This window comes from Ornithorhynchus anatinus, chromosome 1 (assembly GCF_004115215.2).
Source record: "Ornithorhynchus anatinus isolate Pmale09 chromosome 1, mOrnAna1.pri.v4, whole genome shotgun sequence".
NCBI classification, from domain to species: Eukaryota; Metazoa; Chordata; class Mammalia; order Monotremata; family Ornithorhynchidae; genus Ornithorhynchus; species Ornithorhynchus anatinus.
The window spans coordinates 154,196,216-154,223,106 of record NC_041728.1 but is presented as its reverse complement, the minus strand read 5'-3'; the positions used below and the strand labels follow the sequence as shown (position 1 = coordinate 154,223,106).

The 26,891-nt window shown below is 43.3% G+C and overlaps 1 protein-coding gene and 2 non-coding genes across 3 annotated transcripts in view; 1 reads left to right on the top strand and 2 right to left on the bottom strand.

Moving 5' to 3' along the window:
* The window catches only part of LOC100075826 (IQCJ-SCHIP1 readthrough transcript protein), a 759,724-nt gene that overhangs the window by 663,933 nt on the left and 68,900 nt on the right, over window positions 1-26,891 (bottom strand).
* Window positions 2,697-2,834, top strand: LOC114817179. Its single transcript, XR_003765016.1, has one exon. It is a non-coding gene; the product is annotated as a small nucleolar RNA SNORA7 (small nucleolar RNA).
* On the bottom strand, window positions 18,800-18,927 carry LOC114816725. Its single transcript, XR_003764537.1, has one exon. It is a non-coding gene; the product is annotated as a U6atac minor spliceosomal RNA (small nuclear RNA).

Sequence of the window (26,891 nt, the reverse complement as noted above, 5' to 3'; positions counted from 1 at the left end):
TCTGGAAATAAAAGCCAGTTGCCATTTTAATCACACACAAAAAATTTTGAATTAGTTTTACACTTTCAGAACAAATTTGAACACTCGTACAAAGATGATTCAAGGGATGTAAGCAGGTATTCTTTTCAATTAATCATTTTTTTGAAAATATTGTTTGCAGAACACAGTATTAAGTGCTTGGAAGAATATGAGTCGGAAGACATTCATTAATTCATTCAATCGTATTTATTGAGCACTTACTGTGTACAAAACTCTAAACTAAGTGCTTGGGAGAATACAGTATAACAATAAATAAGCACATTCCCTGCCCACAGTGAGTTTACAGTCTAGAGGGGGAGACAGAAATTGATATAAATAAATTACAGATATGTACATTAAGTGCCGGGGGGCTGAGGGAAAAGTGAATACCCTCGGTGAACTCATTCGCTCTCACGGCTTTGACTACCATCTCTACGCAGATGACACGCAGATCTACATCTCCGCCCCGTCCTCTCCCCCTCCCTTCAGGCTCGCATCTCCTCCTGCCTCCGGGACGTGTCCACCTGGATGTTGGCCCGCCACCTAAAACTCAACATGAGCAAGACTGAGCTCCTCATCTTCCCTCCCAAACCCAGTCCTCTCCCAGACTTCTCTATCACCGTCGATGGCACGACCATCCTTCCCGTCTCTCAGGCCCGCAATCTCGGTGTCATCCTTGACTCGTCTCTCTCGTTCACCCCACGCATCCTATCCGTTACCAAGACCTGCCGGTTTCACTTCTACAATATCGCCAAGATCCGCCCTTTCCTCTCCACCCAAACGGCTACCTTACTGTTACAGGCTCTCGTTATATCCCGGCTAGACTACTGTGTCAGCCTTCTCTCTGACCTCCCTTCCTCCTCTCTCGCCCCGCTCCAGTCTATTCTTCACTCCGCTGCCTGGCTCATCTTCCTGCAGAAACGATCTGGGCATGTCACTCCCCTTCTTAAACAACTCCAGTGGTTGCCTATCAACCTCCGCTCCAAACAAAAACTCCTCACTCTAGGTTTCAAGGCTCTCCATCACCTTGCCCCTTCCTACCTCTCCTCCCTTCTCTCTTTCTACCACCCACCCCGCACACTCCGCTCCTCTGCTGCCCACCTCCTCACCGTCCCCCGGTCTCGCCTATCCCACCGTCGACCCCTGGGTCATGTCCTCCCGCGGTCCTGGAATGCCCTCCCTCCTCACCTCCGCCAAACTGATTCTCTTTCCCTCTTCAAAACCCTACTTAAAACTCACCTCCTCCAAGAGGCGTTCCCAGACTGAGCTCCTCTTCTCCCTCTACTCCCTCTGCCATCCCCCTTTACCTCTCCGCAGCTAAACCCTCTTTTTCCCCTTTTCCCTCTGCTCCTCCACCTCTCGCTTCCCATCCCCACAGCACTGTACGCGTCCGCTCAATTGTATATATTTTCGTTACCCTATTTATTTTGTTAATGAATTGTACATCGCCTTGATTCTATTTAGTTGCCATTGTTTTTATGAGATGTTCTTCCCCTCGACTCTATTTATTGCCATTGTTCTTGTCTGTCCGTCTCCCCCGATTAGACTGTAAGCCCGTCAAACGGCAGGGACTGTCTCTATCTGTTGCCGACTTGTTCATCCCAAGCGCTTAGTACAGTGCTCTGCACATAGTAAGCGCTCAATAAATACTATTGAATGAATGAATGAAAGGGGTATAAATCCAAGTACTAGAGTGACACAGAGGGAGTGGGAGAAGAGGAAATGAGGGCTTAGCCAGGAAAGGTCTCTTGGCAAAGATGTGTTTCTTAATTTTCATAATAACATTCTCTTAGTGATCACCTTAGTTAATAATTGTGGTATTTGTTAAGCACTTACTAGATGCCAAGTACTGTGCTAAACTCTGGGATAGATGCATGATAATCAGGTATCACATAGGACTCACAGCCTAAGTAGGAGGAAAAACAGGTTTTGAATCCCATTTTGCAGATAAGGGAAAAGTTAAGTATCTTGCCAAAATTCACACAGCAGATCAATGGCGGATCTGGGATTAGAACACAAGTCCTCTGACTCACAGGTGCATGCTCTTTCCACTAGGCAGGACTGCTTCTCACCATAGTTCACCACAGAGAAACAGCATGACCTAGTGGAAACTGCTCTGGACAGAGAGTCATGAGATATAAGTTGTAAACCCGGCTCTGCCACTTGCTTGCTCTTTGACCTTGGGCAAATCACTTAAATTTGCTATGTCTCCATTCCCATACCTGTAAAATGGGGATTAAATATAATATTGATGGTATTTGTTAGGCGCTTACTATGTGATAGACACCATATTAAGCGGGGAACATATTTTATCCTTCCTCCCCTTAGAGTATGAACTCTATGTGGCTCAAGGATTTTGTTTGATCAGATTGTACTGTATCTCCCCTAGTGTTTAATACAGGGGTTGGCACATAATAAGTGCTTAACAAATATCACAATTATTATTACCATAGTCAAAGACTTAAAGAAGATCAAATCCCAGATTCTGAAATAAAATCCTGGGATAGCAATCAATCAATGATTTATTTCGTGCTTACTGTGTGCAGAGGACTGTACTAAGGACTTGAAAGACTACAGTCCTATAGACTTGGTAGACATGTTCCCTGCCCATAAGGTGCTTACAAGCTAGGGGGAGAGGACAGACATGAAAACAAATTATGGTTATGTATATATATGCTCCCCTCTCAGGGTCGCACCTGGAGAGTTTCCAGTCCTCTACCAGTCTTGGCTACGGAAGGGAGAGTCACGCAGAGGCCTGTCCATTCCATTCCTAGTTTGGGCAGTGGCTAGCGAGTGGAAGGCAATCTGCTACAAGTCAAAACTCACCCATGCTGGGCAGCAGCGGCATGGGAGAGAGTCGAGGGCAGAGACCCGAGTTTACTATACTGAAGGCGGCAGTGGTAAACCATTTCCATATTCTTACCAAGAAAATTTTACAGATACACTACCAGAATGATTGCAGGTGGAGAGAGGGCATTCTGGGAGAGGCGTCCATGATGTCGCTATGGGTCGGCAACGACTCGTCGGCATAAGACAAGACATATATGCTTAGGACTGAGGTTGGGGTGAATAAATCAATAAATCAATCACATTTATTGAGTGTTTACTTTGTGCAGAGCACTGTACTAATGCTATGTGAGAGTACAATATAACAGAAATATTCCCTGCCCACAGCAAGCTCACAGTCTAGAGGGGAAGACAGACATGAATACAAATAAATGTATTATGGATATGTACATTAATAATAATAATAATAATGTTGGTATTTGTTAAGCGCTTACTATGTGCCGAGCACTGTTCTAAGCGCTGGGGTAGACATAGGGGAATCAGGTTGTCCCACGTGGGGCTCACAGTCTTAATCCCCATTTTACAGATGAGGGAACTGAGGCACGGAGAAGTTAAGTGACTTGCCCACAGTCACACAGCCGACAAGTGGCAGAGCTGGGATCCGAACTCATGAGCCCTGACTCCAAAGCCCGTGCTCTTTCCACTGAGCCACGCTGCTTCTCCTAACTGCTGTGGGGTTGGGAAGGGGGATGAATAAAGGGAGCAAGTCAGGGCAACACAGAGAGAGTGGAATAAAAAGGAAAGAGGGCTTAATCAGGGAAGGCCTCTTGGAGGAGATGTGCTTTGTAAGGCTTTGAAGTAGGGAAGAGTTAATTGCCTGCCAGATATGAAGAGGAAGGGTGTTCCAGGCTAGAGGCAGGATGTGACAGAAAAGTAGGAGGCGAGACAGACGACATCGAGGCACAGGCAGTAGGTTGACATTACAGGAGTGAAGTGTGTGAGCAGGGTTGTAGTAGGAGAATAGTGAGAGGACACAGGAGGGGCAAGAAGATTGAATGCTTTAAAGCCAATGGTAAGGAGTTTCTGTTTGATGTGGAGGGGGATGGGCAACCATTGGAGGTTCTTGAGGACTGGGGAAACGTGGCCTGAACATTTTTGTGGGTAAATGATCTGGGCAGCAGAGTGAAATATGGACTGGAGTGGGGAGGTAAAGGAGGCAGGGAATTCAGCAAAGAGGCTGATACAGTAATCAAGGATGGACAAGATGGTTCTTGGGCTAATGGGGATTAATAAAGAGTACAAATGAGGGCTTAATAGGGGAAGGCTTCTTGGAGGAGTTGTGATTTTAATAAGTCTTTGAAAGGGATGGGGTGGTGAGTTATGGTCTGATGGATATGAAGCAAGAGGGAGTTCCAGGCCAGAGGGAAGACCTAGGTGAGGTGTCAGCAGCAAGATAGACGAGATGGAGGTACAGAGTGTGAAAAGAGAAGCGGCATGGCCTACTGGATAGAGCATAGGGCGAGGAGTCAGAAGGACCTGGTTTCTAAACTCAGGTCCACCACTCGTCTGCTCTGTGGCCTTGGGCAAGTCACTTAACTTCTCTTAGCCTCAGTCACCTCATCTGTAAAATCAGGATTAAGACTGTGAGCCCCTTGTGGGACATGGAATGTGTCCTGATTACCTTGTATCTACCCTACTGCTTAGAAGAGTGCCCGGCACATAGTAAGAGTTTAACAAAAACCATAAAAAAAGTTGGTTGGAATTAGAGGAACAGAGTGATCAGAGAGGAAAAACAGGAGGGGGAAAGATTTTTGGAAAAGAATCTACTTGCATCATTTTAGGTAAGACACAAGCCTGTTTTGGGGTCCTGTCCTGCCATCTGAAAATTGGTGGACAGGCAACCTTGAGATCCCCCTTTTTGGCTGCAGTGATAGGAGAGGCCTTGAGAACATTAGTGGCAGCAAAATAATAAATAAGTGCTACTATGCTCTCTCTTCCCTTTCCTCTTTCTCCTCTTCCCTCTCTGTTTTTCATTCGCTTCCTTGTCTTTTCTGTGTCCCTCAACCTCAATCTGGTTTGAATGAAGTATGTGATCAGCAGGTAAGGCAGGAGGGGGGAAATCTGACTAAATGAATTAGCTCCCAACACCCTGAGTTACATCCACTCAGAACCATCTCTAATAGTTGCATGTTTACTTGGACTCTTCCTCAGCACTTGGGTACCCATGATTAATAACTGATTTAATCTTATTAATTATAAACTATCTTTATGTCTGTAATAATAGTAATGAAATTTGTTAAGCACTTAACAGAAAGTGAAGAGAAAGAGCAGTAGCACTCATTTACTATTTTGCTTCCACCACTTTTCTGAAGTGCTGGGTTAGATACAGGATAATGTTACCGAATTGTACTACCTAAGCGCTTAGTACAGTGTTCTGCAAACAGCAAGCGCTCAATAAATGATTGAATGAATAATTAGGTTAGACGCAGTCCCTGTCCTATAACAGCCTCAGAGTCTAAATTGGAGGGAGGAGGATTTAATCCCCATTTTAGAGATGAGATAACTGAGACACAGAGAATTCAAGTGACTTGCCAAGGTCAAACAGCAGACAAGTGGCGGAGCTGGGATTAGAACCTCAGCGTGGCTCAGTGGAAAGAGCATGGTCTTGGGAGTCAGAGGTCATGGGTTCAAATCCCGGCTCGGCCACTCGTCAGCTGTGTGACTTTGGGCAAGTCACTTGACTTCTCGGTGCCTCAGTTACCTCATCTGTAAAATGGGGATTAAGACTGTGAGCCCCACGTGGGACAACTTGATTACCCTGTGTCTACCCCAGCGCTTAGAACAGTGCTCGGCACATAGTAAGCGCTTAACAAATGCCAACATTATTATTATTATTAACCTAGGCCCTGTGCCTCCCAGACCTTTGTTCTTTCCACTTGGCCACAATGCTTCACAGCCAATCCACTGATAGACTAAACTCTTTATGGGGAGGAAATATGTTCTGTATTTCTATCGTACCACTCCAAGCAGTACTAAGGTACTGTAAATTGCTCTAAGAGGGCACTCCATAAACACCATTACATTGGATATTTCTGGTAAATTAATCCCCAGTTGATTTTTTTGCCCCTCCTCTCCACTGCAATTGAAGTAAGACAGGATTTCACCTTTAGAATGAAGTTAAATAATCTTCGTGGGTGTTAAACAACCCCAGGCAGTTTAACAGGGACAGGAGCCTTGTGCTAGTCAAAACTGAAGAGTGCATCAGAGAAAGAGAGAGACCAATACAGGCGCAAGGAAGTTAAAGAATAACAAGTGCACACATACAAATAGAGGTCGATTCACACCCCAGTTTAATTTTTAAAATACTTCCACAATTTCTATCTTTCTCTAGTTTGAACAGAATTTCTTCCTCTTTGGGCCAAATAACTGATGTTTTATGGTGCTCCACTAGGCTCAATTCAAACTGTTACCATTTAATACTTTGGTGATGGAATGCCATTGGTGAATATTCAGGAGAAACTCTCAATGGAGAAAAACATCTTACTGGAACTAAATAAATAAAAAAAACAGCTAAAAGCCTTTAAAGTGAACACAAAAGCATACTTGAAACCCTATGATAGAGGCTATTCATTTTCAATCTCTGAAAGCAGAGGGATACAGTTCATATGAATAATTCAAAAACAACCACAGACAAATGATTCAGATTTTATATGGAAATATAAAATTCTCTAGAGTCCTCAGCTCCTTGTATTATCGCCTGATTCTCATTGAATGCAGTTTTCCCTGGGGTTATTTCTTTTATGAATGAGCAGTCAATAAGGCTGGATCTGCATATGATGGCTTTTACGTTAGAGCCTAAAGAGAAATCATTTTTATCTCTATTCCTTTTTCCTTGTAAATTATTCATTAACATGAATCGGGTAATTGGGTAAAATTTTTAAATAAGCAAATTAGTCTTCATTTGTTAATGTGAATTATTTAGTGTTCACTAGCTTTACAATAAAACATACAATAAGATTAATCTTGTTCTATAAAGGCTTATGTTCTCAGAACAGACAATTCACATGATTTTCAAAAATGGGATTTTGATGCCAACAATTCTTTGGCAGGCACTGTCTTGTGCCCTCCTCTTTCTTAATTACAGAAATGTCTTTGGCCATGTAACCACAATGCATTGAAAAATAGAAAAGCAGAAATCTTGACAAATAAAAAGAATAATGATAAAGATTTTTATTTAGCACTACTTAGGTACTTTTTATGAGATGTTCTTCCCCTTGACTCTATTTATTGCCATTGTTCTTGTTTTTCCGTCTCCCCCGATTAGACTGTAAGCCCGTCAAACGGCAGGGACTGTCTCTATCTGTTGCCGACTTGTTCATTCCAAGCGCTTAGTACAGTGCTCTGCACATAGTAAGCGCTCAATAAATAAATACTATTGAAAGGTAACAAAGCCCCATGCTAAGCACTGGGGTAGATGGAGATCATCAGAGCACACATGTGACAAAGAGTCATTCAAATGAGTGTGATCATTTAAAAAAGAATATATATATATATATATATATATATATATATATATATATATATACTTTCCTCCAATTGTGGAGTTCCTGGGTTCTTATCATGATAAACCAAACAAATATTGAGTTGTAATGGGTTGGTAATTTTACAATGTCACTGAAACAAAGACTATTTCAGCATCATGGCTATTTCTCAGTACATAATTCATCCCAATGTGATTCACATTTGGCAGTGATAGAAGGAAATAGAAACTATCACTCTAAGAAATGGATGTTAGGCGATTACTCTGTAATAGTGAAAAATGAGAATCTTTCACTTAGGTAGAGTAATCACTTAACATCCATTTCTTAAAGTGATGGATTACCTGAAAAGCAATATGGTCAAGTGGAAAGAGCACGGGCCTGGGAGTCAGAAGACTTGGGTCCTAATCCCCACTCTGCCACTTGCCTGCTGTGAGACCTTGGGCAAATCACTTCAATTTTCTGGGCCTCAGTTTCCTCATTTGCAAAATGGGGAATAAACCCTACTCCTTCATACTTAGACTATGAGCCTCATGGAGGACAGGGTCCGTGTCCAACCTGATTATCTTGTATCTATCTCAGCACTTAGTACAGTGTTTGGCATATTGTAAATGCTTATTATTTTCTTGTAACTTTCAAGTAGATGTTGCCCTTCTCTAATGGTCTACTTTCTGTATTGAGTCCTACTGTTGATCCTGTGGAAAGAGCACTGCTCTATGAATCAGTTTTCCTGTATTAGTCTCTTTTGCCGACTCTTCCTCTGTCTCCAACCTACCAAGGCTCAGTTCTGGGTCACCTATTCTCCATCTCCACTCTCTTGGAGAACTCATTCACTTCCATGGCTTCAACAGCAATCTCTAAGTGGATGATTCCCAAATACATCTCTAGCCCTAATCTCTCTCCTTCTCTACAGTCTTCTATTTCCTCTTGCTTTTAGGACATCTCTACTTGGATGTCCCTCCGACACCTTAACATATTCAAAACTGAACTCCTCATCTTTCCACTCAATCCCTGCCCTCCCCCTGACTTTGCCACCATAGCAGACAGCACCACCATCCTTGTCTCACAACTCAAATCATCTATCTCATTCAATCAATATATTCAATCTGTCACCAAATCCTGCCAGTTCAACTTTCACAGAGTGCTAAAATCCACCCTTTCCTTTCTAACCTACCTGCTACTCTGCTTATCCAAGCACTTATCCTATCCCACCTTGATTACTCCATCAGCCTCCTCGGTTACTTCCCTGCCTTCTCCCTCACCCCAGTGCAGTCCCCACTTCACTCTGTTGCCCGGATCATTTTTCTCACAAACCATTCAGTCCATGTTTCCCTACACCTCGAGAACCTCAGGTTGTTGCACATCCACCTCTGCATCAAACATATGTTTCTTACCATTGGTTTTAAAACACTCAATCACTTCACTACTGCAACCTTCCTACTACAACCCAGCCTGCACAATTTGCTCCTCTAATGCCAACCTACTCAATTTTCCTCAATGTCATCTAGCTCTCCACTCTCCTCTGGGTTGGAACTGCCCCCAACCCTTCGTATCCAACAGGCGATCACTCTCCTCACCTTCAAATCCTTATTAAAATCCCATCTCCAAGAGACCTTCTCCAAATAGGACCTCATTTTCCCTTTTCCCTTTCCCTCTGGGTCACCCTTGCCCTTGGATTTGTATCCTTAATTCACTCTATCCTCAGCCCCACAGCACTTACATGCAGACCGGTAATTTATTTATTTGCATTAACTTTATATAACTTATTTATACAATTTCCCTGTGACTCAGTTCCCTCATCTCCTGTCCTCCCTCCTACTTGGACTCTGAGACCCATATGAGACCTGATAACATAGTATGAAGCTCTGAGTTCAGTGCTCTGCATACAGCAAGCTCTCAAGAAGTACTATTCATTGAATCTATCTACCCCAGTGCTTAGTACAGTGCTTGGCACATAGTAAGGCCTGAACAAAAGCGATCATTATTATTATGAATACATAGCTTTACAAATGTTGTCAAATAAATCCCTAGCAATTTTGATCTCATAGAACAAAAAGATGGTGATACTACATTTTACATATGATCTGATATTACATTTTACGTATGATTTTACTGCTAGTAGAACATTTTAAGCATAACCTAATATTCCTGATTGCTAAAACAAGTTCTTTCCAATAGTTGTGAGGTTCTGCATTTTATTTTGAATGAAGATGTGAGCCAGTCTACAATTCTCAAACATTTATGTTCATCTTCTGCAGGATAAGAACATATCCTGTTATTCCCTCTTGGGAAGGGGAGGGAAAGAGGAAAGAAAGAAATATGGTGAATCATAGGAAAGTGCACTGTTCTACTGATCAATTTCTGCTTCTTCTGCTAAAAAATGTACATTCCTTGTGCCTTAATGAATATTTTAAACTCAAGTGAAAGTCCTGCTGCATGTAAACAAGCCATACACTAAACGTGCACCCTCTCCTTTCAAAACTACACAATCTCACATGTAACCAGGTATTTATGGGAAAATATATATTTTTAATCTGAAGTAGGCCTAATGCAGCACGTTTTACAAATTGCAAACCTGAAACGAAAAATTTCAGATTTTAAACTGTAGAATGATGCTACTTTTCTATTTCATTTTAGAATATTTTCCCACCATAGCAAATGAAAGCCCTCTGATGACCAACAAAGATCCTCTAGCACAGAGTGCACTTTCTTCATTTATTTTCATAACTGTCATTTTGTCTGAATTATTTATGATAAAACCTCACAATACACTTTATAATTGTAATGAAGTCTTAGTAATCTGAACCCACGTGGCAACTCTCAGCTATTTTATCCTGGATGAGCAATGTGATGGGATCTTAAGGTTCTAAGTGAGAGTTATAGAGCTTATAAATTAATGAAGTGAGAATTAGCTCATATCCATTACCTTTGAGGTAGATGACACAAGCGCATGAGTTCGCGCATCCTCAATCTAAATCAAACCCACAGACTCAAAGAGGTTCGAAAACATAGGAGAATAAGAAATGCCCTTACTGACCCAACAATGGATCATCCTGCCCAGGTTATTCATTCAATTTAATCTTATTTATTGAGCACTTACTGTGTGCAGAGAGCTTACAATTAGTACTTAGAGTTTACTTACAGTAAATTTAGTAAATTGGGAGAGTACAATATAACAGTAAACAGACACATTTCCTGCCCACAGTGAGTTTCTAGTTTAGAAGGGAGACAGACATTAATATAAATTACAGATATGTATATAAGTGTTGTGAGGCTGGGAGGGGGCATGAATAAAGGGAGCAATCAGGGTGACAGAAGATAGTGGGAGAAGAGGAAACGGGGGCTTAGTCAGGGAAGGCCTCTTGGAGGAGATGTGTCTTCAATAAAGCTTTGAAGTGGGGGAGAGGAATTGTCTGTCGACTTAACATCTGTAGGTATCCCCCTCTTCATCCATAAATTTCCTCTTTTTAACCCATTATATAATGTTTGTCCATGAATTTAATCATGAGCCACTTTCTACCACTTTACATTCATTCTCTCTTGCAGTATACTCTTTGAAACACTGAGTAGAGTGATCTGCACACAGTAAGCACTCACTAAATACCTCTGATTGATAGACTGATTTTCTCTATATTCAGCTCCATCTTCTGCTTGACAACTTTTTGATTCCTCTCTCACACTCCCATGCCCCAAACCTCCACTAGTTGTTCCAAACTTTTCGTTTCCTCCTGAAACCCTCTGTGTCTCCTCTGCCATCCTACCTGTCCCCTGAAGACCACTCTGTTGCTAAAATAGGCAGCACAGGTGGAAATTTCTTAAGTCTCACCATCACTTCCTCACCATTCTACCTCCCTTTTCTTGTCTTTATTCTCATCCCTGCTGCCCCTCAAGATGAGGTTTCCTAAATCTAATCTACCAGTTTTGTCTCCATCAACAAAGACCTACTGAGAGCTTATTAATTCAATCATATTTACTGAGTGCTCACTGTGTTCAGAGCACTGTGCTACGCGCTTGGAAAGTACAGTTCAGCAATAAAGAGAGACAATACCTGCCCACACCGGGTTGACAGCTCCTCCTGGTAGCCCTCTCAGACTAAGCTTTCATCACCCAATCCTATTTTCCTTCCAAAATGCCTACTGCCTGAACTATGCACTGAACCCACCCTCTAAGTCCTTAAGTACTCCCCCTCACTCCCTCTCCTAAAGCATTTATGTACATACCCTTATGCTCAGTCGCTTCTTAATCAGTCAATCGTATTTATTGAGCACTTGTGCAGAGCACTGAACTAAGTGGTTGGGAGAGTACAACGCAACAATATGAGACACATCTCCTGCCCACCATGTAGTTTACAGAGTAGAACCTACCTGTAATCTTTTTTAATGTCTGTCTACCTGGCTAAACTGTAAGTTCCTTGAGGGCAGGGATCGTGTCTACAAACTGAATTGTACTCTCCCAGGCACTAAGTATAGTGCTCTGCACAAACTAAGTACTCAATAAGTATTATTGATTGACTGATATACTTCTTATTACATTCCCCCACACCTCCTTAAAACACAAGCTCCCACTTTTCCCCTCTGTCTTACTACTAATAATAATTTTGGTATTTAAGCGCTTACTATGTGCAGAGCACTATTCTAAGCACTGGGGTAGACACAGGGGAATCAGGTTGTCCCACATGGGGCTCACAGTCTTAATCCCCATTTTACAGATGAGGTCACTGAGGCACAGAGAAGTGAAGTGACTTGCCCACAGTCACACTGCTGACAAGTGGCAGAGTCGGGATTCAAACCCATGCCCTCTGACTCCAAAGCCCATGCTCTTTCCACTGAGCCATGCTGCTTCTCTTCTTCTTCTACTAATATTCATTCATTCATTCATTCATTCATTCATTCATTCAATCATATTTACTGAGTGCTTACTGTGTACAAAACACTGTACAAAGTGCTTGGAAAGCACAGTTCAGCAACAGAGACAATCCCTCACCAACAACGGGCTCACAGTCTAGAAGGCGGGGACAGACAACAAAACAAAACAAGTAGACAGGCATCAATAGCAAGCAGCGTGGCTCAGTGGAGAGAGTCGGGGCTTGGGAGTCAGAGGTCATGGGTTCGAATTCCAACTCTACCACTTGTCAGCTGTGTGACCGTGGGCAAGTCACTTCACTTCTCTGTGCCTTAGTTACCTCATCTGTAAAATGGGGATTAAGATTGTGAGCCTCACATGGGACAACCTGATTACCCTGTATCTCTCCCAGCACTTAGAACAGTGCTCTGCACATAGTAAGCGCTTAACAAATACCAACATTATTATTATAGATATACACATATCATTAATAAAATAAATAGAATAATAAATATGTACAAATATACACAAGTCCTGTGGAGCAAGGAAGGGGTAGAGCAGAGGAAGGGAGTAGAGGCGATGGAGAGGGGAGGAGGAGCAGAGGAAAAGGGGGGCTCAGTCTGGGAAGGCCTCCTGGAGAAGGTGAGCTCTCAATAGGGCTTTGAACTTGGGGGGAAGAGAGTTAGTTTGGCGGATGGGAGGAGGGAGGGCATTCCAGGCCAGAGGTAGGACATGGGCCTGGGGTCGATGGCGGGACAGGCAATAACCAGGCACAGTGAGGAGGTTAGTGGCAGAAGAGCGGAGTGTGTACACTGGGCTATAGAGGGTGAGAAGGGAGGTGAGGCAAGAGGGGGCAAGGTGATGGAGAGCTTTGAAGCCAAGAGTGAGGAGCTTCTGTTTCATGAGAAGGTTGATAGGCAACTACTGGAGATTTTTAAGGAGGGGGGTGACATGCCTAGAGCGTTTCTGTAGAAAACCTCTTTCCCAGAATGAGCCACTTCTATAGTCAAATATATTCAAGTCTTCCCAATACTAAATTCCACTTCCCCCCATAATTACCCTATATTCCCACTACCATTACTACCCAAATTCCTTGGAATGAATTATATACACCTGTTGTTCTCATTTCCTCCCCACCAAATTTCTTCTCGACACACTATCGTTTTTCTATTCCTTCACTTCCGAGACCTCAGCGTCACCAATGACCTCCTCGAAGCCAAGTCCACTGGTCTCTATACAATCCTAATCTTTCTTCTCTGCTGCTTTCTATGCTGTGGACTATACCATCCTCCTTGAAATGCTTTCAGACCTTGGTTTTGCTTAGGAGGTCATCACCCGGTTCCTCTTGCTGGAGAAGCAGGATGGCCCTTTGGAAAGAGCAGATATCTAGGAGCCTGGAGGTTTGGGTTCCAATCCTATCTCTGTCATTTGCCTTTAAGTAAAATGGCAGTTCAAATACCTCCTCTGTGCCTCAGATTCCTCATCTTTAAAATGGGGACTAAGCACCTCTTCTCCCTCTCATTTAGACTGTTACACCCATGTGGGGTAGGGATTATGATTGATCTACTTATAACTGTGTCTATCGCAGTGCATATAGCACAGTGCTCAACATATAGGAAGCTTTTAACAAACACCATATTATCATTATTATTATCTTTATTCATTTTTAATGGTATTTATTAAGCCATCACTTAGTATAGTGTTAGGCATATAGTAAGCACTTAACAAATATGACTTTTAGTATCATTATTCTCATTATTACACAAACCTTGACAAACCTGCCACCCTGACTAAAGGTTCTACAGGCTCAGATGACAGGGATTTCCTTTAGTCTGTGTTCTACCATTAATTTATTTTAAAGTCTGCTTCCCCCACTAGATTGTAACCTCCTTGGATGTAGGGATCCTGTCTACCAACTTAGAGAAGCAGCGTGGCTCAGTGGAAAGAGCATGGGCTTTGGAGTTAGAGGTCATGAGTTCGAATTCCGGCTCGGCCACTTGTCAGCTGTGTGACTTTGGGCAAGTCACTTGACTTCTCGGTGCCTCAGTTACCTCATCTGTAAAATGGGGATTAAGACTGTGAGCCCCACGTGGGACAACTTGATTACCCTGTGTCTACCCCAGCACTTAGAACAGTGCTCGGCACATAGTAAGCGCTTAACAAATGCCAACATTATTATTATTATTAACCTAGGCCCTGTGCCTCCCAGACCTTTGTTCTTTCCACTTGGCCACAATGCTTCACAGCCAATCCACTGATAGACTAAACTCTTTATGGGGAGGAAATATGTTCTGTATTTCTATCGTACCTCTCCAAGCAGTACTAAGGTACTGTAAATTGCTCTAAGAGGGCACTCCATAAACACCATTACATTGGAAATTTCTGGTAAATTAATCCCCAGTTGATTTTTTTGCCCCTCCTCTCCACTGCAATTGAAGTAAAACAGGATTTCACCTTTAGAATGAAGTTAAATAATCTTCGTGGGTGTTAAACAACTCCAATGTATTGCATTCTCACTGTGTGCAGAACAATATACTAAACCCTTGGAAAGTACAAGAGTTGGTAGACACTTTCTCTACCCATAGGGAACTTACATGATATGTACTCAGTAAACACCACTGCTTCCTCCATTAGACTGCAAGGTCTTTGCGAACAGGTATCATGTACATTGATTCTACTTCAGTCTCACAAATACCTATTATGATTCACTCCGAATTGTACATTCCAAGCTCTTAGTACAGTGCTCTGCACATAGTAAGCACTCAATGAATACTATTGAATGAATGACTGCCTCCTGTAGGTGCTGAATAAAAATCCTATTCATTGATTTATTTTTATTAAGCAGAATTTTTAAAAACCTGCATCGTCTCCAACTGCTATAGAGTGCCATACTCTTAGGATTAGAATCTATCCATTAAATTGGCGGTCACAGTTCCTTTGACAGAGACCAAAAAGGTGTCTCAATACTATATTGAAGAAGCCATAGGTATGACCAAGACAGCCCTATTCATTGATTCGCTTGTATTCATTGAGCATTTACTGTGTGCAGAGCACTGTACTGTTTGGGAGAGTATAACATAGCAATAAATAGAGACATGTCCTGTCCACAACAAGCTAACAGTCTAAATAAATGAATTACAGATATAATAATGTTGGTATTCGTTGGTATTTGTTAAGCGCTTACTATGTGCAGAGCACTGTTCTAAGCGCCGGGGTAGCTACAGGGTAATCAGGTTGTCCCACGTGAGGCTCACAGTTAATCCCCATTTTACAGATGCGGTAACTGAGGCACAGAGAAGTTAAGTGACTTGCCCACAGTCACACAGCTGACAAGTGGCAGAGCTGGGATTCGCACTCATGATCTCTGACTCCCAAGCCCGTGCTCTTTCCACTGAACCACGCTGATATGGACTTAAATGGTGTGTGGCTGGGAGGTGGGAGTGAATAAAGAGAGCAAGTCAGGTTGATGAGGAAAGGAGTGGGAGAAGAGGAAAGACCAGCTTAGTCAGGGAAGGCCTCTTGGAGGAAATGTGCCTTCAGTAAGGCTTTGAAAGGCAAGGAGAGTAATTGTCTGTCAGATTTGAGGAGGAAGGGCCTTCCAGGCCAGAGGTAGGATGTAGAACACAAGACAAGACACAGCTCTAGGACTACCAGGTCCTTCAGGAGAACAAGCAATTCTAGAAGTTAGGAAGTTGTACAGTGGAACAAATAAATAGGGTAGAAATGGCCACCGGACTCTAAAACTCAAAGAACTCCTCCCTGGACTGATCATGAGCCAAACAATTCTGACAGGGTGAAGAGAAGGATACTTCATGGACTGGAAAGTTAAATCCCATTTGTGCACTTGTGAGGATAAGATCCCTCAGAACAAATTTGAGATCATCTTCTCTAATTTCTATATTGGTTAATAGATGAAGTTTCAAAGTTGCAAGTTGAACAGCTCAAAAACAATACTGCTAACTTGGTGGATTGGATACTTGAGGAGATGGGCCATTAAGCCAGCCATATTGTAGTATCATCTATTTTCTACCTTCTTGGCTGAAGCTCGTTTATTAAATAATAAACAGTGTTGATTAAAAGAGACATAATTACAACAGAATCCTGCTGACACCAAGACCAGTTGATCACTAGAAACATGCCCAATTTTAAATCTTTATCGGTTCTGTCTCTCTTCTATCTTGCATAACAAAGATACTATCTCAGTTCCTGTATTTCAAAAAAGGGATTATAGTTTGATCCTACAAATCAGTCAATTCATGCATCCAACTGATAAAAACATAACATAATCATCAGTATCAAGGACAAACTGAACCTTTAAATAATTTTGCAGAGAATTCTCATCTTGCATTTGTTTCTATTATTATTTTTATTGTATTTGTCAAGTACTTATTTGTCAAGCACTGTTTTAAACACTGGAATAGATATAAGATAATCATGTCAGACAAAATCCCTGTCCCACATGGGGTTCAGACTAAGTAGAAGGAAGTAAGATTTCATTCGCAATTCACAGATGAGGAAACTGAGGCCCAGAGAAGTTAAGTGACTTGCTCAAGGGCAAAGCTGGGATTAGAACCCAAGTCTTCTGATTCCCAAGCCTGGGTTCTTTCCCATAGGTCACTCTGCTCCTCTACTCCACCACCTCTCTCTTACAACTGTTTGGCATTTTAATTTACTAACTATATGGTGCTATCATTTCCTCCCAGTCCATTCTTGACCAAGGGCCTAGGCTCTCCTTTCTCAAACTTATCAGTCACTTTTGGTCAATTTGTTCCTTTCTTTTGTTATTTAGCTTCAAACCAGGCATGTATAGAGAAATTTCTATCTCCCTTTACGATTCTGCCTTATTCCCCAATTCTGACAGAAGATGCAATAGAATTCAATTCTACACAGGCGTTAGTACACATGATCTGCCAGATATTTGAATTTGACTGGCTGTGAAAATGCCATCTCTGACTTAAGGCCTTACTTTTCAACGAATTGAAAAGTGAAAGGAAATGGAGAATAAAATTAGATAATAAAAATTCTTCTTGTCTGTCATTGTAAGACAGATTTAATATTATTATTACAATGATGATGAAGTGCCAAGTCATTTCTGCTTCATAGTGATTCCATGGACATACTTTCTCCAGATAGTCCTGTCCTCTGCCATACTCTACAACCTTGCTAATAGTTCTTCTGTTATCGTTGGTTATGGTGTCTATCCACCTAGCTGCCGGTCTGCCTCTTCCACGTTTTCCCTGGACTTTTCTTAGCATTAGTGTCTTCTCCAGAGAATTAGCCCTCCTGAATATTGTGTCCAAAACATGCTAATCTAATGCAAGTCATTTGGCCTTCCAAAGACCACTGTGGCTTAATTTACCCCAAAATCCAGTTGTTTGTTTTTGGGGCAGTCCATGGTATTCGCAAAATCCTTCTCCAACACCACATTGTAAAAGAATCGATGTTCTTTCTATCCTGTTTTTTCTCTGTCCAGCTTTTAGATCCATACATTGTCACTGGAAATACCACAGAGTTGACAATTTGTAATTTTATGGCAGAAGTTACATCAGCACATTTCATGACTTTTTCCAGGCTCTTCATAGAAAGTCTTCCTAGCATTAATCTTCTGCGTATTTCTTGGCTACTAGTTTCTTTATTATTGATTATCGATTCCAGGAGAGAAAAATTGTCAACTATTTCAATCTTCTCTCCATCCACTACAAATATGTTAAAACTTTCAGTTGCTGCAATTTTTGTTTTCTTGACATTCAATGTAGGCCCATCATTTTGCTCTGTTCCTTAACTTTTAATAATAAACCAGATTTACAATAGTTTTATGATATTTAAAAAGATTTATCATAATAAAACAGATGTAAGCCACTCCAAATTCATCCATACGTGTTATTACTCTTGCTTCTCTTCCACTAAGCAACTTTACTTCTCAATCAGCTCTCTCTCCTACATACAGGGTGTGAGTGCTATGGGTGTGATTAGAATTTTGCTAAGGGTGTGAAGGTGTTGATGTAATAATAATAATTGTGGTATTTGTTAAGGGCTTACTATGTGCCAAGCACTGTTCTAGCATTGGGGTAAATACAAGGTAATCAAGTTGGACACAGAACCTGTCCCACTTGGGGCTCACAATCTTGATCCCTACTTCACAGACAAAGGAACTGAGGCACAGAGAAGTGAAGTGACTTGCCCAGGTCACACAACTGACATGTGGCAGAGCTGGTATTAGTATCCACTTTACTCCCAGGCCCTTGTTCGGTCCACTAGGCCATGCTGCTCCTCTAAACTTGGTGAGATGCCATGAAGTAGATGCTTGGGAGGAACACTGTGGCCAAGTGGAAAGAGCACCAGCCTGGGAGTCAGAGGACATGGGTTCTAATTCAGGCTCTGCCACAAGTCTTCTGTGACCTAGGGCAAATCACTTAACTTCTCTGTGCCTCAGTTACCTCATCTGCAAAATGGGGATTAAGATGGTGAGCCCCATCTGGGACAGGGATTGTGTCCAACCTGCTTACCTAGTATCTACTCCAGAGCTTAGAACAGTGCTTGGCAGATAGTAAGCGCTTATCAAATAGAACAATTATTATTATCATTATTATTAAGTAGGCATCAGTGCCTTAACCATAGACTGTAGGTCTATGCCTACAGGTATACGCATAGGTAGTAGTAGGTAGTGCCTTAACCAAAGACCACTAGGACCTTTTCCATCCTCACAAGGGGAGTGCTAACCTTCTCTCCTTTCATACAACACAGGTAACTGAGGCACAGAGAAGTGAAGTGACTTGCCCAAGGTCACACAGAAGACAAGTGTCAGAGCCAGGATTAGAACCCAGGTTCTTTTGATTCCAAGGCCTGTGCTCTATCCACCAGGTTATGATGCTGAAACTGTGGGGACCACATTCGGCTGATCTCTAAGTGGAACTAATCTCAAGACTAGGGCCTTTACAGAGTAGATGAACAGTTCTGAAATCACATATATACAAACACTAACTAGGGTTGTGTTCTTGCAAAACTTAACATTAACAAACCTCACACTGTAATACTCACTTTTTGCAAGACTTCCATACTAATAAGGGCATTTGTTAAGCGCTTACTGTGTGTGAAGCACTGTTCTAAACAGTGGGGTGGATACAAGGTGATCAGGTTGTCCCACGTGGGGCTCACAGTCTTAATCCCCATTTTCCAGATGAGGTAACTGAGGACCAGAGAAGTTAAGTGACTTGCCCAAAGTCACACAGCTGACAAGAGGCAGGGACAGAATTAGAACCCATGAACTCTGACTCCCAAGCCCATGCTTTGTCCACTGAGCCACGCTGCTTCTCTAAAACTGTTTATTCATTAATCTTGAAAACCTAGCCCAGATGGCTTCACATTGATGTAAGATAGTCCCTAGTTTCATTCTAACCAAAAACACATATTGAGAACAGGCATTACGGCAGAAGTCTCTAACTATTCTCCCTTCAAAAACCATGATAATAGCCTGCCACGCTGACAGTCAATCAGTCATATTTACTGAGCACTTACTGTGGACACAGCATACTAAGTGCTTGGGAGAGCACAATATAACAATATAACAGAGTTAGTAGACATGTTCCCGGCCCACAACAAGCTGATGGTCTAGAAGGGGAGACAGACATTAACATAGAAATATAAATTACGGATATGCACCTAATGCTGAAGGAGGAGTGAATAAAGGGAGCAAATCCAAGAACAAGGGTGATGTAGAAAGGAATGGGAGAAGTCTGAACCTATTCATTCATTCATTCATTCATTCAATAGTATTTATTGAGCGCTTACTATGTGCAGAGCACTGTACTAAGCGCTTGGAATGAACAAGTTGGCAACAGATAGAGACAGTCCCTGCCATTTGATGGGCTTACAGTCTAATGGGGGAGACAGACAAGAACAGTGGCAATAAATAGAGTCAAGGGGAAGAACATCTCGTAAAAACAATGGCAACTAAATAGAATCAAGGCGATGTACATTTCATTAACAAAATAAATAGGGTAATGAAAATATATACAGTTGAGCAGACAAGTACAGTGCTGAGGGGATGGGAAGGGAGAGGGGGAGGAGCAGAGGGAAATGGGGGGAAAAGAGGGTTAAGCTGCGGAGAGGTGATGGGGGGGTGGTAGAGGGAGTAGAGGGAGAAGGGGAGCTCAGTCTGGGAAGGGGTCTTGGAGGAGGTGAGTTTTAAGTAGGGTTTTGAAGAGGGGAAGAGAATTAGTTTGGCGGAGGTGAGGAGGGAGGGCATTCCAGGACCGTGGGAGGACGTGGCCCAGGGGTCGACGGCGGGATGGGCGAGACCGAGGGACAGTGAGGAGATGGGTGGCAGAGGAGTGGAGCGTGCAGGGTGGGCAGTGGAAAGAGAGAAGGGGGGAGAGGTAGGAAGGGGCAAGGTGATGGAGAGCCTTGAAGCCTAGAGTGAGGAGTTTTTGTTTGGAGCGGAGGTTGATAGGCAACCACTGGAGGTGTTTAAGAAGGGGACTGACATGCCCAGATCATTTCTGTAGGAAGATGAGCCGGCCAGCGGAGTGAAGAATAGACTGGAGTGGGCCAAGAGAGGAGGAAAGGAGATCAGAGAGAAGGCTGAAGTCTAGCCGGGATGTAACAAGAGCCTGTAGCAGTAAGGTAGCCATTTGGGTGGAGAGGAAAGGGTGGATCTTGGTGATATTGTAAAGGTAAAACCGGCAGGTCTCAGTAACGGATAGGACGTGTGGGGTGAACGAGAGAGACAAGTCAAGGATGACACCAAGATTGCAGGCCTGAGAGACGGGAAGGATGGTCGTGCCATCCATGGTGATAGGGAAGTCTGGGAGAGGACCGGGCTAGGGAGGGAAGATGAGGAGCTCAGTCTTGCTCATGTTGAGTTTTAGGTGGCGGGCCGACATCCAGGTGGAGACATCCTGGAGGCAGGAGGAGATGCGAGCCTGAAGGGAGGGGGAGAGGACAGGGGCAGAGATGTAGATCTGCGTGTCATCTGTGTAGAGATGGTAGTCAAAGCCATGAGAGCGAATGAGTTCACCGAGGGAGTGAGTGTAAATGGAGAACAGAAGAGGGCCAAGAACTGACCCCTGAGGAACTCCAACAATTAAAGGATGGGAGGGGGAGGAGGCGCCTGCGAAGGAGACCGAGAATGACCAGCCAGAGAGATGAGGAGAACCAGGAGAGGACGGAGTCCGTGAAGCCAAGGTAAGATAAGGTGTGGAGGAGGAGGGGATGGTCGACAGTGTCAAAGGCAGCAGAGAGGTCAAGGAGTATTAGAATGGAGTAGGAGTCATTGGATTTGGCAAGAAGGAGGTCATGGGTGACCTTAGAGAGAGCTGTCTCAGTAGAGTGGAGGGGACGGAAGCCAGATTGGAGGGGGTCCAGGAGAGAATGGGAGTTAAGGAATTCTAAGCAGCGATTGTAGATGACTCGTTCTAGGATTTTGGAAAGGAAGGGTAGTAGGGAGATAGGGTGATAACTGGAAGGGGAAGTGGGGTTGAGAGAGGGTTTTTTTAGGATGGGGGAGACGTGGGCATGTTTGAAGGCAGAGGGGAAGGAGCCATTAGAGATTGAGTGGTTAAAAATAGAAGTTAAGGAAGGGAGGAGGGCAGGGGTGATGTTTTTTAAAAGGTGAGCGGGAATGGGGTCTGAGGCGCAGGTGGAGGGGGTGGCACTTGCAAGGAGGGAGGAGATCTCCTCTGTGGATACTGGAGGGAAGTATGGAAAAGTAGGGGAGAGGGTTGGTGGGGAGAAGGGGAGAGGAGGAGGGGTGACTTTGGGGAGCTCAGAGCTGATTGTGTTGATTTTTGTGATGAAGTAGGTGGCCAGATCACTGGGGGTGAGAGATGGGGGAGGGGGAGGAACGGGGGTCTAAGGAGAGATACTGGTATTATGGCCAGTTTCCTTGAATAAAAACACTTGCAGTCAGGAATATTAATATTGTGTGGACATAAGCCCTTCAAAGTGCAGGGTCCACATCTAATTCCTACTGGCGTTCTCTTTCCCTGAACTTAGTACACTGAGTTCCAAGGCAGATTGGAACATTTTACCCTATGGCAGATGAAATCCTTCAAGATGATCTGGGTAACATGCAGTTTATATCAGCCCCTGAGTGATTGTCTTTATCGTTTAAATGATGAGGACTCCCGATCTTCTGATCGGGTCAGGTGCCGGGAAAGAGAGAGGCAAGACTTTCTGTGAAGCTGCAGAGGAAAGGACCCAGATGTGACTGTGTGGTCTCCTCCACTGCACTGAGGTGGGGCCACAAACTGAAGCCATTCTGACCCGGCTCTTCGAGAGGGATCGTGTCCCCTTGGGCATTTTCCCCCCATGTCCCGCAACGCCAAGGGGACAGAGAGAAGAAGTGGAGGGGCTGGGTGGGTGGAGAGGGATGAGTGTGTTTGTTTTCCTCAGCTGGACTGGGGAATGGGGAGCTCCAACCGCAGTTTCTCTGACCCAGCTCCTTGGGGAAGATCATGTTGCCTCTCCAGGGGCTAGCGAGGCTGGTCCAGCAGGGACAGAGGGATGGTCATCCATCTCCCCATTCGTTAGCCCAGACTCCAGAGCAGTGGCTGAAGCAGAGTAGCACTTCCTTCCCCTCCCTTCAAACCATGAAACTGCCTGGGACTCCTCACCAGATCCCAGACTCTCTCGCCTGAGTCCACTGTGGCCCAAAGACATGCAAACTCCAGGTCCACCTATCGCCTTACAGTGGATGTGCCTCAGAGAAGGTCAAAATGACAAGCCTTGTGTTAGTTTTCTTTTGATTACAAAAAACAAGAAAAAAATGAAACATAAATCCAGCTTTGACTTTTCCTTTCCCAAAAAAGGCCCACAGTCAATCAACCGTATCTACTGAGCACTTGCTGCGTGCAGAACACTGAGCTAAGTGCTTGAGAGAGTACAGCACAACAGAATAGCAGACACACTCCCTGCCCTTTAGCTTACAGTCTAAAGGGGGTCACTCTGGCCATGGGAAGGCTCAGCCCTTCCCCAGGGTGGTCCCTGGGGCCAGCATTCATTCATTCATTCAATCATATTTACTGAGCACTTACTGTGTGCAAAGCACTGTACTAAGCGCAGGGTTGACCCCCCGGGAGGAGTTCTGTAGCCACTGCCTGGTCCAGTGGAGAGAGTTGGCCTGTTCCTCCATCCCAGTTGACTCAGAACTTTGATCTTGTTGAACCTGCCACTGATCTGTTGCACCTTTGAGCACTTGTTATTCACCTCACCCACAGTCCCACCCCACTTGTTTACATATCCATAATTTATGAATATTAATATCCATTCTCCAGTCTAGGCTGCAAGCTCTTTAAAAGAAGGCAATGTGTCTACCAACTGTGTTGCATTGTACTCTCCAAGTGCTTAGTATAGTGCTCTGCACTATAAATACCTTCGACTGATTGACTGCCCAACTTCTCACTCTAGCCTAGAAGTTCCACCCCCTTCATTCCTGATCTATTCTCCCCACCTTCAAAACCTGCCCAAAATTACATCTTCTCTAAGAGGCTTTCCCAGACTAAACCTTTAACTTCCACTCTCCACCCTCGTGTCTGCATCAACTATGACCTTGGCATGGGTAGTGGATAGAGATGGGCCTGGGAGTCAAGAGGTCATGAGTTCTAATCCTGGCTCTGCCACTTGTCTGCTGTGAGGCCTTGGACAACTCATTTCACTTCTCTGCGCCTCAATTACCTCATCTGTAAAATGGGGATTGAGACTGTGAGCCCCACGTGGGACAAGGGCTGTGTACAATCCTATTTCTTGTATGCACCCCACGACTTAGTGCCTGGCATAATAACCACTTAATAAATACCACAGTAATTATTGTTATTATAACTGTATACCCCTCAAACTCTTTGATACCCCACCCCAACGGTACTAATGTAAATATTATGATACTCTATTATTTTCCCTATTCCTAATCTATTTTAATGTCTGCATTCCCCTGTAGACTCTAAGCTCCTTCAGAGTAGGGATTGTGGCTACTAACTCTGTTGTACTTTCTTAGGTGCTTAGTACAGTGGTCTTCATCCAGCAACTGCTCAACAAATATTAATGTGTCAAGAGTATTGTTTTTATTACTATGAGAAGTACTTTGAGTTCTTATAACTATTGACTTATTTTTGAAGCAAAAGTTATTTTTGGGAAGGTAGGGTGGTCATTTGGCCAGTTTTACATTAGACATCTGGTTTTCATCTGGGCTGGCTCCTCTCCAGTAAAGCTATGGCACCAGATGGTTCTGTGTCTGGTGGTATTTTAAAGCTCCAGTGCTTCCTCAGCCGTGGCTCCTGACTCCATCTCCCCAGGTTGGAAGCAGCACATGAGGTTCAGAGGGACATGGATGGGCAAGGCATTTCTCCTTTGGAGAAAGGAAGAGGTAAGGTGTTCCCCCCAAAAAGCCCTCTACATTTGGGCCAACAGGTCATACTTCCCCAAAATGGTTGTAACTGTTAAGTTGCATGCCCTGAGTAATGTATGTGATGTTGTAGTTCCCTGGCTAGTACTTTTAAATGCTGTCATTTTCAACCCTAATAAAAACTCTCAAATCATTTTTTATTCATTTTGCCATGTAAACCCTCTCATCTCCCAGACTTTTTTTTAGTGGTATGTGAATTTTTTGTTTTCTGGTTGTTGCTTTTTTAATGGTATTTATGAAGGCCCTGTAGTAAACACTCAGTTAGATACCATTTAGCCAGGTTAAACTTTCTCCATCTCCCACAAGGGGCTCATAGTCTTCATTCAGTAATTCATTCAATCAATTGCTCAATTGAGCACTTCCTATGTGCAGAGCACTGTACTAAGTGCTTGGGAGAGTATAATAGAACAATAAACAGACATAGAAGAGTAACTGAGGCACAGGGAAGTTAAGTCACTTTCCCAAGGTCACACATCAGACAAGTAGCAGAGACAGGATTAGATCCAAGTCTGACTTCCAGGCCCATACTATATCCATGAAGCCACATTACTTCTCACTGTTAAGCACTTACTATGTACCAAGCCTTGATCTAAGTACTGGGGTAGATATAAGTTTATCAGGTTGGACACAGTCCCTGTCCTAGATAGGGGTCACAGTCTAAGTAGGAGGGATAAGAAGTATTGAATTCCCATTTTATAGATGAGGAAACTGAGAAGTTAAGTGACTTACTTTTCCAAAGTCACACAGCAGGTAATTGACAGAGCTGGTATTAGAACACAGGTCTTTTGACTCTCAGATCTGTGCTCTTTCCAAGAGGCCATACTGCTTTCCCATCACTGTAGACAACTCCTCTATCCTCATGGTCTCAAATTCAACCTGCATATTCATTCTATCATCATATCCTGTCAGTTCTACTTTCACAGCATCTCTAAAATCCACCCCTTCATCTCCCTCCAAAGTGCTACCCTGCTGATCCAAATACATATATTCTGTCTCGACTACTGTATCAGCCTCCTTGCTGACCTCCCAGCCTCCAGTCTTTTCTCCTCTCCATTTCATACTCAACCCAGATCAGCTTTCTGTGCCTATCTCTCCACTCTTCACAAAACATCCTTGGTTGTCCATCCAACTCTATATCAAACAGAAACTCCATACTGTAATAACAATCCTGGTATTTGTTAAGTGCTTCCTATGTACCAGGCCCTTACCATAGACTTTAAGCCACTCAATAATCTCTCCCCACCTATGTGATCAAACTTGTCTCTGCACAATCCACACACTTCACTCCTCTAAAGACAATCTACTCACTTTATCTCAGTCTCATCTGTCTCACTACCAGCCCCATGCTCACTTTCTCACTCTGGTTTGGAACTCCCTCCCCATTCTTATCCTAAGGACCAAAACTCTCCCCAACTTCAAAGCTGACTAAAATTATACCTACCCCAGGAGGAGGCTTCTCTAACTTCCTTTTCCCCCACCTTACTTGTCAAACCTCTGCATCACCTATGCACTTTGGGACTGCACTTCTTATACGATTTATCACCCATCCCACCCTCAGCCCCACACACTTTTATATAATAATGTTGGTATTTGTTAAGCGCTTACTATGTGCCAAGCACTATTCTAAGCGCTGGGATAGACACAGGATAATCAGGTTGTCCCACGTGAGACTCACAGTTTTAATCCTCATTTTACAGATTAGGTAACTGAGATACCAAGAAGTTAAGTGACTTGTCCAAAGTCACACAGCTGACAGGTGGCAGAACTGGGTTTAGAACCCTTGACCTTTGACTTCTAAACCCGTGCTCTTTCCACTGAGCCACGCTGTAATATATTTTAATATATTTTATTTTAATATACTTTAATCTCTCTATCTCCCCCACTAGAATGTAAGCTCTTTTAGGGTAGGGATCATGCCAACTGACTTTATTTTAGTTTACTCTCCCATATGATCTATGCTCTGCACATAAGCAGTGTGGCTTAGTGGAAAGAGACCGAGCTTGGGAGTCAGAGGATGTGGGTTCTAATCCCAACTCTGCTACTTCTCTGCTGTGTTACTTTGGGCAAGTCACTTAACTTCTCAGTGCCTCAGTTACCTCCTCTGTAAAATGGGGATTAAAAGTGTGAGCCATAAGTGGGAGAACCTGATTACCTAGAACAGTGCTTGACACATAGTATGCGCTTAAAAAATACCATAATAATTATTATCAGTGCTTAGAACAGTGCTTGGAACATAGTAAGTGCTAACAAATCCCATTAGTATTATTATTACTCAATAAGTATCATTAAGTGATGGATAGACTGTTCAA